This window comes from Poeciliopsis prolifica, unplaced genomic scaffold, assembly GCF_027474105.1.
Source record: "Poeciliopsis prolifica strain line A6 unplaced genomic scaffold, Auburn_PproV2 SCAFFOLD014, whole genome shotgun sequence".
NCBI lineage: Eukaryota > Metazoa > Chordata > Actinopteri > Cyprinodontiformes > Poeciliidae > Poeciliopsis > Poeciliopsis prolifica.
In genome coordinates this window covers 1,511,825-1,526,206 of record NW_026562389.1, presented here as the reverse complement: position 1 = coordinate 1,526,206, position 14,382 = coordinate 1,511,825, and the positions used below count along the sequence as shown (strand labels likewise).

The 14,382-nt window shown below is 39.5% G+C and overlaps 1 protein-coding gene across 1 annotated transcript in view; it reads left to right on the top strand.

Moving 5' to 3' along the window:
* The first annotated feature begins 2,137 nt into the window (after positions 1–2,137).
* pde4d (phosphodiesterase 4D, cAMP-specific) overlaps positions 2,138–14,382 on the top strand; it is a 190,699-nt gene continuing 178,454 nt past the window's right edge. Inside the window, exon 1 of the mRNA XM_055039685.1 lies at positions 2,138–2,264. The gene's annotated coding sequence lies outside the window, so the exon portion shown is untranslated. The remainder of the gene's footprint in view (positions 2,265–14,382) is intronic.

Sequence of the window (14,382 nt, the reverse complement as noted above, 5' to 3'; positions counted from 1 at the left end):
TAGTGCGTAAAAAGGAACAAGTTGTACCCTATTTGAATATTGCAGGCGTAATACCCATTCCGCTCCTGTGAGTTTGACAAACCTCGGGGCCAGACAGACTGGTGCAGCAGCACTTTGCTTGCTTGCTTTGCTTTTGCCCATTTGCCTGGTTGCTCCCTGATGGCCTACCAACTCTGCTGCCTGAATAACTGAACTAAGTGAGAAATTTAAAAAAGGACTTCACCATTATTTTCTACGAAAAGTATCTTTATTCTTGCAAGGGGAGACCTTTCTGCGTACTATATTCTCAGTCATCCAATCTTGCCTGTATTCATCCACCTGGCGGTCGATGCGCTCATCTGTCTATATTCAAACACTCCCTTGTGGTCATGAGATGTGGTCATGAGATATGGAACATGAGTGAAAGGATAAAAAGCAAATGAGCCCCTCTCACAGGGTGCTGGAGTTTGAAGTTGAGCCACCGCTTTTCAGGGTTGAAAGGTTGAGAGGTGTGAGTTGAGGGGGTTCTGGCATCTAATCAGTGTCCCTGCGGTGCACCTCTCTTTGAAGGGTTTCCAGCCACTTCCCCCTGGAAGGACCAGGAAAGACCCAGTGTGTCTATTCCAGCTTGGGAACACCTATGGATCCCCCCACATGAACTTGAGAGACCAGGAATATCTACGTCCTGGACCTGTGATCACTGTTACTCCATCTCAGTTGCAGAGAAAGACAATGAACGGACAAATATCGTTCAGTGAAATTCTGAGTTAAAAGCGGTATTTGATACAAAATACCAAATTAACGATATGAGATTTTCTGTTTGTATGGGTGACAAGAATGACCTAAAACTCTTGCAGACGTACAACATGACAACTGACAAGATGGGATCCTGCTGCCTACAGGGTGCACTCTTCATAAGATTGAATTATTTCTGATGTTCACTATGCATATATTATGTGTTGCTGTCTTTGCATTCTCTACAACATCATTATATATCCTATTATGGTGTGATTGAAGTTCTCTGTTTAAAGAACCTCTATGTTATTATTTGCAATGTGTTGAGCACCTATATTTAAGCTTTTCTTCCTAATGTAAAATGTACTGCTCCTGTGAGGGAATTCATTCATCATTATAGAAGTGAAAATGTGCCTTGGAAAGTAAAGGGAAAGTGCTCTTGTACTTAGAAAGCAAAAACAAAGATGTCTCACTTTGCATGGCTGCGTCGGTGGAGTTATCAGTGAAGATTTTTATGGCTAAATAAATATGACAGAGCCTGTTTCAGCCTTACGCAAGAAGAGTACAACTGGGTTCAACAAGGCAAGCTAAAATGTGCCAATGTATTGTCGAATACAATCTGTTTGTAGCACTTTTCAGGGAGCAAAGTTTTCCCTGCAGATAGCTGGAGGTACTCTTCATCTCTGGAACCTGTGATATGAGAGAATAGTGCCAAACTAGATTTAAGATTTATAATTTTGTTTGTTTTCTCAAAACGAGTCTGTGTTGTAAATGAGATGTTGGGTCTCAACGACACAATTTGTACACATAAAGGTGAAAAAGAATTATCTACGCTTAAGTCATGAGTTATTTCCTGGTGGTGAAAGACACACTCAGAAATCCCAACAGGATTTAACGATTTGCTGTCTCCAAAAGTAATCCCCTATCATCCTTTCTTTTATATAATCCCATACTTTTAATGTCTGATACTGGCAGCTCGTATGTAGGGATTTGTCAACGCTAACATTGAGAAGGAAAACAGCTCTTTAATTTAAACCGCTGTGTAAATCACCTCTTCACAAAGAAACTTGAACATGTAAAACGCTCCCAATTAGACTCATTTTCTCCCCTTGTCTCATTTTCTGTTTGCACAATGCTTGTATTGCTGTGTTAGCCTGTGAATGTTGCAGCAGTAGGGTCATCTCAGTTTTGAGAGATTTTGGGCTTGTCCACCACAATGTGAACTCCCAGCAGCCGCAGGAGGAGCTGGAGGAGGCAAAAGAGGAGGAGGGGAGAGAAGGTGGAGCAGGAGAGGTACACGATTGGCCAAGAAGAGGAATGCAATGTGACATGATTGGCTGAAAACCTGGCAGCTGTGAGCAAAGTTCCCTCCTTATTTTAGAGAGCATCAGTGAGCAGCAGAGTGGGACTTGCTGTGCATCAGATGCACACCAGATACTTTTGTTTGTTTGGTGATGTTCAATTAGGACTCTCGGAAACACACAGGGGGAGACTTGACAAGAGCTGGAGGTGGATAAATAATCTCCCAGGATATTTTTGAATCACTTAAGGTGAGCTGCTTCAGTGTCTTGTTTTGTCATTGGGAAAAGTGATATCCGGTGGTAGTGCTGTATTTCAACACAGCGGTGGCTTCATAAAATTTCTGACTAAACAACTATCAATAACATGTGGGGGACTGATGTCACGTCTGTAAAACACAAAGTCAAAGCATTACCTCTGTACAGTTTTGCACGTGGAGTGTGCGAGGGAATGTTTCTGTTCACGCCTGCATGTACAGGCATACACACACACACCGCCGTATATGAGCTTTCGTGCTGCGTGTGTGTGTTTATGTTGTGGGTGTAAAAGCTTACACTTGGAGTAGTCTTCTTCAGCTGAGGGATGGGGTTGTGAGAGGGGACCGGTGCACTGCGACTTCCCAGTCACCAACCTCATCAGCAAACTTGTCACTGCAATGCCTCGCACTGACAGAGGAGCTCAAGGACTCCCCCCTCCCAAAAATCATCCCGCTGTGACTTTCAGGCTGCAGGGTGCTGGTGATGGACGTTGCTGGTATATAGTTGGCTATAAATAGGCCTGCTCCAAATTGTGCTGCAGTCCCACATAAATTCATAGTGGACAAGAAACAACCCAGCTGGTGTTTGCTTTGTAGTTTAGAGTGATTTAATCCTCTGCATGTAACAGAGCAATTGACTCTTTGGGAAATACTAGCAGAATACGCTACAATACAGATGAGGCATGTGAGTTGATCTAGCTGTAAAAATGAAGTTTTCTTTCGTTAGGCTGCCATAAGTAAAAAAGATGAATCTGTTTAGTCTCTTGAGTTTCCATAGATGTTGGTATTTAAATGGGCCATGCTTAGCCTGGTCACTTGGCATTTTACTCAGCAAATTTCACTGTTTTTAGAACTAATATATCCAAACTAATATATCCAAAGATATTAGAAGAAAGGTAAAGAAGTCCACAGAGCGATAGAGCAGACTGCATTTCTTGAGGAAACTTCAGTCCTTTGTGATTGTAGCAAGATTCTGCATATTTGCTATGAATCTTGTGAAGTGTACAATCCATTCTACTGTCATTTGTTCAGGCTAGCATTCATCAGAACCAGTGAATTTAGCTGACAAAGAAGACTGGTTCTGTTCTGAGAACTTCGGTGCAAACTTTGGAGATGATTGAAAAAAAATATTTTTGAAATTAAGAAAATTACAGACAATCCAGAGCATCCTCGTAATCAGTCTGCCATAAAATAATAGTGTTTTCAGACAGAGACTTTGTCAGACTGTATTTCTGACTGCCACTGGAGATCCTTCCTACTCCTGTCAGAACCTACACAAACTCTAATTCTTCATTTCTCATTTGGATTAAAAAAGTGCTTTTTGTAGTTTGGAATTAAGTGCATTGTCAAGTTTTTTTGTGCCAATTTAAGCAATGCCTCATGAAAAGTTAAACCAATTGATGGTGTCAACTGTTTTAGTCCACCTTATAAGGTGGGACCATTTCCAAAGAACTGAGACCTAGAAGAGGCACCAGAGCACAACCATCTTTGTTTTAGTTACACAAATGATAGCGTGTTGGAAAATCTGAAAGTTTACACCACTCTTGACAGAGCTAGAGCGGACTGACGATTTGCAGATGACCAGGTGGACTGATACTACCCACAGAGTCAAGCAACATAAAGTTTGCATGGTATCATGGGAGTCGTCCCACTGAAGAACTCTAAATGCTAATATAATATCTAACATTTACAGTTTCAGCTGTTTTAATAGCTAAATTTGATAAAAATTTGGTCTATTTGACTGTCTTTTAGCAATTCACCAGACTGTGTTTACTTTTGATTAAGTACATCTTTGTTTGGCATCGGTTTAATATAGGGTAAGGGAACAGGTAAGGGTTGGGCAATGTCATTCCCAAGTTCAGGCTTTAATTTTAAATTGAATCCAATATAAGAAACCACCTGAACTTGTTGACTTATCACAGTTATTCTGTTTATGTTTACCTCACTAATAATTCAGATTTCTTCAGCCCATGTTCTTGGCTGCAAAGTAAAGCAGACATCAGTGAGCATGGCCTTGCTTTTAGGTAATTTGGAACAAGGATAAAAATATGCATCTTTCTCAGACATGACTTTTATTTGTCCCATGAGGTTTTATCTTTGAGCCAGCTGATCCTCTGACAACCACACGGACCCGTTTCTGTTTCACATCCCAGCCAGCTCTCAAATGTGAAGACCGCAGACAATACATGTTTCTGTGGCATTCTTCTGAGATCATCCAGACTTTTACTTCACATCTTAATTTAAGACTGACTCCACATGAGAAGTAGAGTTCATAGTCCTGTTTATGACAGCAAACAAAGCATTTTGTTTAGTCTGGTGATGGTATGAGAATCTCACAGACAGCCTTGATTAAAAATAGTGCTGCATCACTGTAATTACTCTGGAGATTTAAACAAACATGCAGAGCATGATCTGATGGCATTTATTTAAAACAAAAATGAATTAATCCACTGATTGTTGAAACTATGGCAAAAATGTTATTTTTATTCTTACAGCTGTAGAACTACTATTAAGCTTATATATTATAATTTTGGATTTTGATGATAGATTTATTAGTTTTCATTTCTGTATTTTGCAGATTATAACTTTTTAGCATTCTGTTTTAATTCCAAGTCATTATTTGGTCTGTTTGCTTGGTTGTGGCCTGCAGTCGGCTAAGATCTGCCACAGGCAGCTTTCCAATTGTTTTTAAACACTATTACCTTAATGAGAATTATGTGTGGTGTTTCTCTAGATGTTTTTAGGGACAGAAACAATGTCAAGCTGCAGATTTAAGCTTCCCTGCAACAAAGGAAAAAAAGTTGGAACCATTTTTTCACTCAGTTGAACAGTAGTGCACAGCAACAGGTGGAGCTCCGATGTGTTACACCATCCTCACTATTGCATACATGCCTTGAATTTTAAATAAGTTTGAGGAAATAAAGCTTCAGCATCAAACTCCTATATGAAAAACTTGATGTCCAGCAGACACCTAAGGGCTTTTTAGGACATATCAAAAAGTTTTTACTCTGAACTCTACTTTTTACTGGATATGTATCTAATATTGCTATGATCTGAAGACTGATAAACATTATTAACATTCACAAAAAAGTAAAATACAAGGCTTCTGTCTGAAAAAGATAAAGTGTCACACAAATGTGGCAGCAACTACCCAACAATAACATTGTTTAACTTGTGATATGCTTTGCAGACACTGTGTCTGCACTGATGAAGATTTTCCTACTTCAACTTGCTGAACTTGCTAAAATTTTTTGTATCAGAAATTACTTTCTGATTAATTGAGCTAATTATTATGTAAGCCTTTAGGGTCCTTGCAGCTGATTTGACATTGATCTCTATATGGCCAATTGATCCATAAGCGTGGAGAAAACAAAATAAAACAATATGGTGACATCGCAGTAAAGAGCCCCATCCTGATACAGCAGAACATGATCAATACTACAACTTTCACCCCAATACATACTTGACTTAGAAAACATGGAGAGCTTCACATGAAGACTTGAAGAGAAGTTACATCACTTGATGCTCCACAAAAATGACATTTTTTCATATTTAGACCCATGTAGCATGTAGCACACATGGCAAGCTAGAAGGCAATGTGGTGGTTTATTTCATCACCCATTCTGCTGGAAATAAAACTCTGGCCACTCCAACAATTTTTATGGTATCTGAAGAAAAAAACTTTAAATCATGGGAATGGATTGACGGAAAATTTTACAGGCTTGAGCAATACCTTTTCAAAGGTTCAAAACCTAAGTCTACTTGACAACATATTAAGCCTGTTGTACCGCTCCAGCAGGTGAGTTAGCCTACAGTTTACAATATCTGTAGGCTAACGTTTAGCCAGATTGTCTTTAACTGCAGTGAGAAACACAGAAAGCCCTGTGTTGTGGCTGACCTCTACTATGCAAATATATACTGTAAGATAACGCTGCTGCACTCCACCTCCACGTGAGTGAATCAATGAGGTGCAAGCAGCACAATAAGCTCTTTGTTTAAGGTGAGCACACCTGACCTGAGCGCTGTGGCTATTAGACCTGTTGTGCAGTGGCTACACAACACGAGAGCTCACACCCCTCTCTGCTCCCATGCTTCTTAAAAACCAGGTTATTCTCTGTGGTTCGTTTTTTTGAACGTCTCCACGTATACGCCGTGTGCACAAATCTGATCTTCTGCATGACCTTAACTTAAAGTGACAGTGTCAACTCAAATGTTTGTCAAAATTTGTAGTACTGAGATGACTCTTTGTGGAAAAAAAAAACACATAAATGAGCTGGGGCTCGTATTCTTAGTGAAGATTTTCCAGAGGTGAGGGTTCAAGGGTCAAGCAGCAGTGGAAGACTGCAGTGTTTGGTGCCAGCAAAGTGAAATGTCACAGGTTTCCCTTAGCCTTTCTTGGTATTTTATGAGTGTTTTGCAGGGGCAGGAGGGGGGATTAATGGAAAATTAAACTGTTTGCTTCCCAAAGCATATTCATTACTATAATAAAGACATTGTTTGTTTTCCTCAAATTTTCTGGCAAGGCAGAGCATGCATAAGTCTTCCAAAGCTCTCACGCTGATGCACTGCATAATGCATACTCACACACGCACACATGTTACACACAAGCACACGCAAACACTTACTCAAGCCTCTTTTTATTGGAGAGGCTGTTCTCATAACAATAAGAGAGGAAATCTCTGTGTACTCAGTGATCTTAGGTCATTCTTGGACCATTGAGCTCCTCTAACTTTTACTAGGCATGTATGGAAATCTGATGCAGATTCTCAAAAGCCTGTTAGTGTTTTGCCTGTTTCTCAGTTTTAGAGTGAGGAAAAACATTGTTTTGGCAATTGCGGATGATTAGTTGCTTGGGTAAAGATGTTCCCTGACTCCAGATGTTTGGTTTCATTGTCATAAATTCGGTGCAGTGTGTGCTGCTTAACTTTTTAACTCCTGAAGGAGTCTTTCCTATTTGCACAGCCATAAAAGGCAAGCATCTTAGGCACACTCCACGACAGAGCGACTTATGCAGACATGGAAGTCAGAGCAGATGAAAAGATAAAACATGATTGCCTCCCAGTCTTTCTTCCCTCTCTTTCTCCATATCCAGTGCAATAAATACAGATCCACAGTCCAGCTGGATGGCATCAAGAGAACCACAACAGTACAACTTAAGCTGTATTGTTATAACCAGCAGAAGAGAACTGTACACAAACGTGGTCAACGGCTGATGAAACAGAAGAGTGTTTGAGAAGACTTCTGGCCATGCAGTCGCAGAAGCTGCAGTATTCGTGTGCGTTGACTTTGCGACGTTACACAGGAAGAGTGACCTCCAAGAGACAGGGCAGAGAAGAAGAAGAGAAAAACAGCTGTGGATACAATTCACTTGGCCTTCCCTCTTCCTCTGTTGGTCTGGATGTCCTGTCATTGTGTTTGTGACCTTCTTTAAAAAAACAAACTGCAGTGACTTAAAATATTTCTTTATATGCACATTTATGGGTTTTAACAATCTGGCCTGGATGGCCTGAACTGTAGAGGGAAGATGATGTCCCTGGAGAAAAGTGGTATGATGTTTATCTTTGGTCATCTCAAATCCTGGCTCTTTAACAAATTAAAAATAATGAGAATAATACAGTTTTTTTCCCCTAAACTGTAAAAAAAAACCTTTCCATTGTTTATGGTGTTTATTTCACCATAAACAATTGTAAAATTTAACCCAGATCTCTTTGATCTCCAGAGTACCAGGTCTGTAGATTATTTTACTGACAGAGATTTGAAACTCAGAGACAAAATGCCATTCTATTCTATAGTCACAATATTTATAAAAATGCTTCATGCTTAATCACAACTGGATATCTGAGCCAGCTCAGTTTACCTTCGTTTGAAAATAGGACTTTAGACCGCTGAGTAACCGTCCAGTTCGTCTTCTTGGGCCAGCTACGGCACTTCTGTGTTAGGCCCCTCCTGTGGTTCAGAAGGAGCCTAACACAATGACTGCTAAGAATATTTCTGGATTTTTATTGTTCTCATAGCTTTCCTGTCTCGTCCTAGTGTGCGACTGACAGTGGTGATGGTGGTAGGAGTTTGCCATCTGAGCTCCCACTCTGTCCATTTCCATTGTTGTGTCCTTAGGAGAGACTTGCTGATGCCTTGCTTGCTGATGGTGGTCGGAGACCCTGGTGCATGGCAACCTCCCGTCTGTCAGACTGCTCCAGGACAGCTCCGGCTATGATCCAGTAGCTTGCCACCGTCAGTGTGTCTATATGCGTGTGAATGACTGAATGTTGTGTGAAACGCTTTGAGTCTTCTGGAGTTGATAAAGTGCTACAGAAGTACACAACATTTTCCGTGTACTTTGAGGCTGCTGTGGCCTGTCTTGGCCAGACGTTGACATGAAGATGATCCATTCTCGTTTCACTGCCAGAACACGCAGTGAAACAACTTACAATAATCTATTTGCAAGATGTTTATTTATATGAGACTTTTTCAAGGTCTTTTAGGAGGTGACTAAATGTGTGTGAAAGATTGAATGTTATCAAATGAGATGTTTGTCACCATTACACAAATCACTAGGCTATATATATACAAACAGACTATACGTACAAGATTTAAGGAGTTCATTGAGCCCTTAATAAAGATTCCAAGCCTGACTACAGAGTTTCCAGCAGACACAGATGGATAGAGTTACCCCGCACCATATTAGCTGAACTTTCTCTATGTTATGACTGCATTGCCTGGACTAAATAAAATCAGAGGAAGTGCAGTTAAGTACTTCTGACAGCAAGAGTTTTGGCTGAATGTATTTTAAGAATTGGACACTGATTATTTCATGCATTTCTCCAGAAACAGAACCATAATGATAATTGCAAAGAGCCTCCACCCTCTGAATCCTTTTTGGTGAATATGTTTTTTTGTTTTTTCAAACCAGCTGGCCCAGGAGTTATGCAAAAACAAGAGCATTCTGTGTTCTTGTTAGGTCAGGGCCTGCTATGAATTATCTACAAGTTGTAAGGTTTGTTGTTTTTCCAGATTCAAACCTGATTTCAGCCTCGTTATTTTGAAATGTTGTCATTATGCTGTGAAAAAGTATTTGCCTGCCTCACAGATTTCTTCTGGTTTGTTTTTCTGTAATACTTAAATATTTCAAATGACCAAACTAGTTTTAACATCTGACACAGATGACCCAAGTGATCTGTAAATTATCCTGGAGTTTGTGGTTGGCTAAGCTTTGTTCTAACTAATCAGCACCAGATAATAAATTGTCTGACCGAAAATTACTTGAAGGTCCTTTTTACTTACATAACTTTAGCGAGATCACTGAATATCATGCTTGCTTATTTTTACTTCATATAATCTTCTGAGATCAGGGAACTGTTATGAAACTACTGAAAAAATGAATCAAACACTATGCTGTCAATTTAATTTATCATTGACCTTCTGTGTTCAATTGTTCAAGTTTTGTTAATCAAAATATGAAACCATAAATGAGGGATGTTATTCTGGTTGATGGGATAAGTGGAAACGTCTCGTTTAACGTTAACACAAGTCGAATCTCAAGCCAGTGACTTCATCGATTTACTCACAGATTGGACTTTACTCGACTCTCAAAATTTTCAATTATTTTATCAGTAAATGGCAGTAATTTACATCTGAAGACAAGGCTGTTTCTTTGTAGGCATATCCTTTATTAACATGATAACAAATTTTGACATCTGGATTCTGAGTGAGAAGATGGTTGGTTGGTTGGTTGGTTGGTTTGGATGGTTGGTTGGTTGGTTGGTTGGTTGGTTGGTTGGTTGGTTGGTTTGGTAAAACCAACTTGTTCATCACCTGTCACAATATTGATGTTGTCAACTAATAGTAACATATGAAGATGGTTTTGATTCTTAGTGCAAAAGGAAATAGCAAAATGAAAGAAATGTTACTGTATTGCTTACCCACTCTCACCTAGTTTTTCTTTATACAGTGGCTGTAAAAGTTTCCAGCAAAATCACCAAGGGATGTTGGGTCAAAAGCCTCAGGAAAACCAAAAATGAATTTGAAGCATCACAACATACTGACTTGGAGTAGGTGGATCAGTGTGTTTTTGTAAGTTGGCCTTACAAAACTTAGTTTAGGAGAGATTCAAGATGGATTATTTTATGATACCAGGCTATCCCAGTAGTCTTTTTTTTAAATCTATACAAGTTCTGAATTTTGAGTCATAAAAGACAAAAGCTGCTATGAGATTTTTAGATAGATTATATTGTCTGGTGGGAAACATGTTTCTCACTCTTCTAGACCACACACTCCCCAATTTGTTCATATCACTTTGGTAGTCAGAACCGCTTTGTGTTTTTGCCACTGGAAATGTTTCCATAAAAATAAGATTACGGATGTGTAATCAGGTTCACGTCTCTTCTAGTTTAATCCAAAGCCAACCTAAGCCTCAGGGGCCAGCTCTTCCTTACGTAATATGAAGGGGAGTCTGAGATAACAAATCACCTGAAAGCAGCAAGGTTTCATGTGTACTGTATATTTTCTCAGGTGACACAGCGGAGAAAAGCAATGTTCCACAATTGCAACTGCAAAAGTATACATGGACATTTATTGTTTCTCTTTGCACTTCTTTACTTTTCACTCTAGAGGGCATGAAGTCTCATTCAAGACACCAGAGGCAAGAGGCAGGCTGATAAACTGAAAATGAAGTTGTATTTGAAACAAGCAAGACACACAAGTGATGATAGCAGGAATAACACAAAGCACAAATCCGAAAACAGCACAAAACTTGACAACAGGAGAGAAAGAAACCACCGGCAGCAAAATCAAACTCTTAAACCCTACAGTATCACACACGTTTTAATTTTTTCTAAATTCTTTTACAAATAAAATCTATAAAGTGGGTCATATGTGCCCTCCTAGAGTCAAGATGCTGTCAGTCATTTTAAATGACATTTTTAAGTATTGATTATTGGTAAGATTTAGATCTGGACTTTGATTGGACCATTCTATGGCTATATGCTTAGAGTCGTTGTCTTGCTGAAAGGTAAACCCAGTCTCACATCTATTCTTGCAGCCTGTAACTGGTTTTCCTCCAGGTCTGCCTTGTTTTTAGCTCAGTCCAACTTCCCATCGACTCGTTTCTCTTTTCCTGCTGAAAGAAAATCCTCCCTCCAGCATGGTGCTGATGCCTCCATATCTTATGGTGTATTCTGGCTGCTTTGTTAGGTTTCCTTCACGCTTAACGTTTTGCATATTGTCTAAAATGTTTAGCTTTGCTCTACCATGACAAGAGCGCCTTCCTCCACAGGCTTGCTGTGTCCTCTGTGCTGCTTTGGGCAAACTGCCAGTGCGACTGTTGTGTCATTTAATTTAATCAGCGACTTTCTTCTTTAATTCAGGCCAAATGTTTTTGTTATTCTTCTGTGGTGTTTGGGATTTGGCTTTCTCGTGTTATTGTTTTTTGATCATTTCTTGGTGGTTTATTTATGTCCAATATGTCTTGCCATTTGAGGTTCATTATCTTGTGTTCATTATTGTTAGAATGGTTTGCCATATAAGTTTATTTCTTTGGGTTCGGTTTCCTCAGTTGTTTTTGTGTTTTGTTCTTTGTGCATTTGTATTTAGTTGTCTTCAATCATCTCATTGATCTTTATCTTTTCCTCTTGGTTTGTAGTTTGAGTCTTAGTTCAGCTCCCTCCCTGGTAATTAGTCTCTTTTCCCCAGTTTCCCTGCTCTCATTCTGTCGTTACCGTCCCACATCTCTTGTGATTAGTTCATCCGGTTCCTTTCTCTTTTCCACCTCGGCCTCAGTGTATCCTCATCAGTTCTCGTTGTTCTTTCCTGGGTTCTTCTTTGCCACACTCAAGCAGCTTCCATGTCCTGTGAAAACTCTTTATTTCACCTCTCAACCTCAGAGCTTGCAGCATTTGGGTCCAAGTGAAAAACAGCCATGACACTCATCTTGATAGTTTTTTCAATTTGCAGATTTGCACTGCAGATATTGTAAAACTGGGGAAACTGTTTCATTAATCAACCCAGATTCAAACTTCGCCATGTTTTTCCTGATCTGTCGGACAAGTGATTGCCCCGGATGAAGTGTAGTGCAGTGATGCATTTAGAGGCTAAATGCAAGTAAACAGCAACAATGTCAATGTTATTTGTAAAATAGGTTGTGACAACATGTCTCAGTTTCCTTTCAGTTCACTAAGGTGTGATATTTTAAATAATTTATGATGCTGTAACAGTCTGTCCTGCAGAACTTCAAACACAAACTTCTCAGGAAGAAAGTCTCCCTGATAAACACAGTAACACCAGAACAAACTGTGAAACACTGACACAGTAGACATTCACAGAGTCTGAAGTTATTGTGCAAAAGGAAAAATCATGTCAGGCTTTGGGCAAGAGTGTATAAATGTGGTTGGACATGGTGTGGGGCTTTTTTTCCCTTATCTGCAGGTGTGCATGACTCTAGTGTTAGCCTCACAGTGAATGCAACTGTGTTGTGGATTATATTGCACATAAAACACTCTAATGCAAGCTTTTTATCACAAGTGTCTCGATAAAAGCTTTTTCGGGAGGGGATGAAGGAGGAGAGGAAGAGGCATACAGTTTGTTTTTCTTGTAAAAATTTTACATAAACACAAAAAGCTATGATTTTCCAAACATATGGCAGTGCTTTCTTGTGTGGGGGTCCCACTGCTGCTTTGTCTTCCACTCTCTCTCCAGATCAGTATGTATGAGGACCTAACCAGACTCTGTGACCTTGATGTTGGGCAGAATTGCAATGTTCAGCCATTCATCATTGTGAATATTGAATCACAACATGATGAGAGAGATGCAGGCCAAGATTTAGCTCGCACCATGTGCCTGCTGTTTTCTGCCGGGCGGTATGGTCAGGAGTGACTCATCAGCAGCTCTGCGGGGCTTCACTGAGTCCTCGGGTCAGTGAAGTCATTAAGCCAGGGTGCCATGTGTGTCAGGGTGAGCCGACAATGCCTTGTGCAAGAGTGCTGTGGTTTGGGATGGATGGATTGCAACTTTTTGAATGAATGTGAGAAAACGAAAGGTAAATTTAAAACAGTACCAGCGCAATGATTTCACTGTACTATGAAACTGGAGGCTCGGAAAGGCAACAATGATTTATTGTGAGTTGTTAAACATCCAAACAACTGTGGCTCTTTAGAGCCCTCTGGTGGAGGTATAAGACAAAGCAGCAATTTCCTCTGTGAAATGTATCTATGGAGAAAGTTAAAAAGTACTATGGATCATTTCTTCTAAATGTTTGTCTGCACCGTTAGTTGATTTGTGTCTGCCACCGAGTCACAAACGGAAACAGAATATCTGCAGACTTATAAATACAAAACTAATGTTTGAGACAGACATTAAATTGTATATCTCTTAGTTTAGGATTTATGTCACATAATTTATCAGTAGCACAGTCAGTCTGTTTTGTTTGACCCGACTTAGAATGCCTGCTATAAATCCACTCTTGCAACATCATTTATGGTATGTTGTTAATTTCAACCACATGGGGGCAGCAGAGCAAATGATAAACAAGCACTAGCAGACATCTTGGATTAGTCAAAGCAATCTGCTGCTTTTCAATAAAAATAGAAAGAACATTTTAAATGACATTTTATAAAATTTCTTTTAAAAAAAAGAAAAAGAAAGAAAAGTGCAGAATGTTATGAATGAAGGTATTGAGAGAAGAGAAATGTAACTGAAAATTAGAGTGAATCAAGCCAGCAGGGTGAAATGGCAAATGTTAATTTAGTAATAATAAAGGACTTAAGTCAGTGTCTTCTTTGACCATTCTTCTTTGCACAATCTTTCTAGTCCTTGGATCTTTTCTGTGCTCCTCTATTTGACTCACCTTCAAAGTTGTCTTCGGGATTTATGTCTCATGACTGAGATGGCCATGTAAAAAGGTTAACTTTGTATTCAGTAAACTTTTAGTGTCGTTCTATGTAGTCGGTCACCGTCCTGTTGAAGAACATGTTATTATTAACCATTTTTCAATTTTCCAGTATTGTCCATCACAGCTTTATCGAAAATGTACTTTGTGCTTTTTGCTTTAATAAAGTTTTCAGACAGTTGAGCACAGATGCAATCCTACAGGATCGACTTCTGACATACATAACAATGAGCAT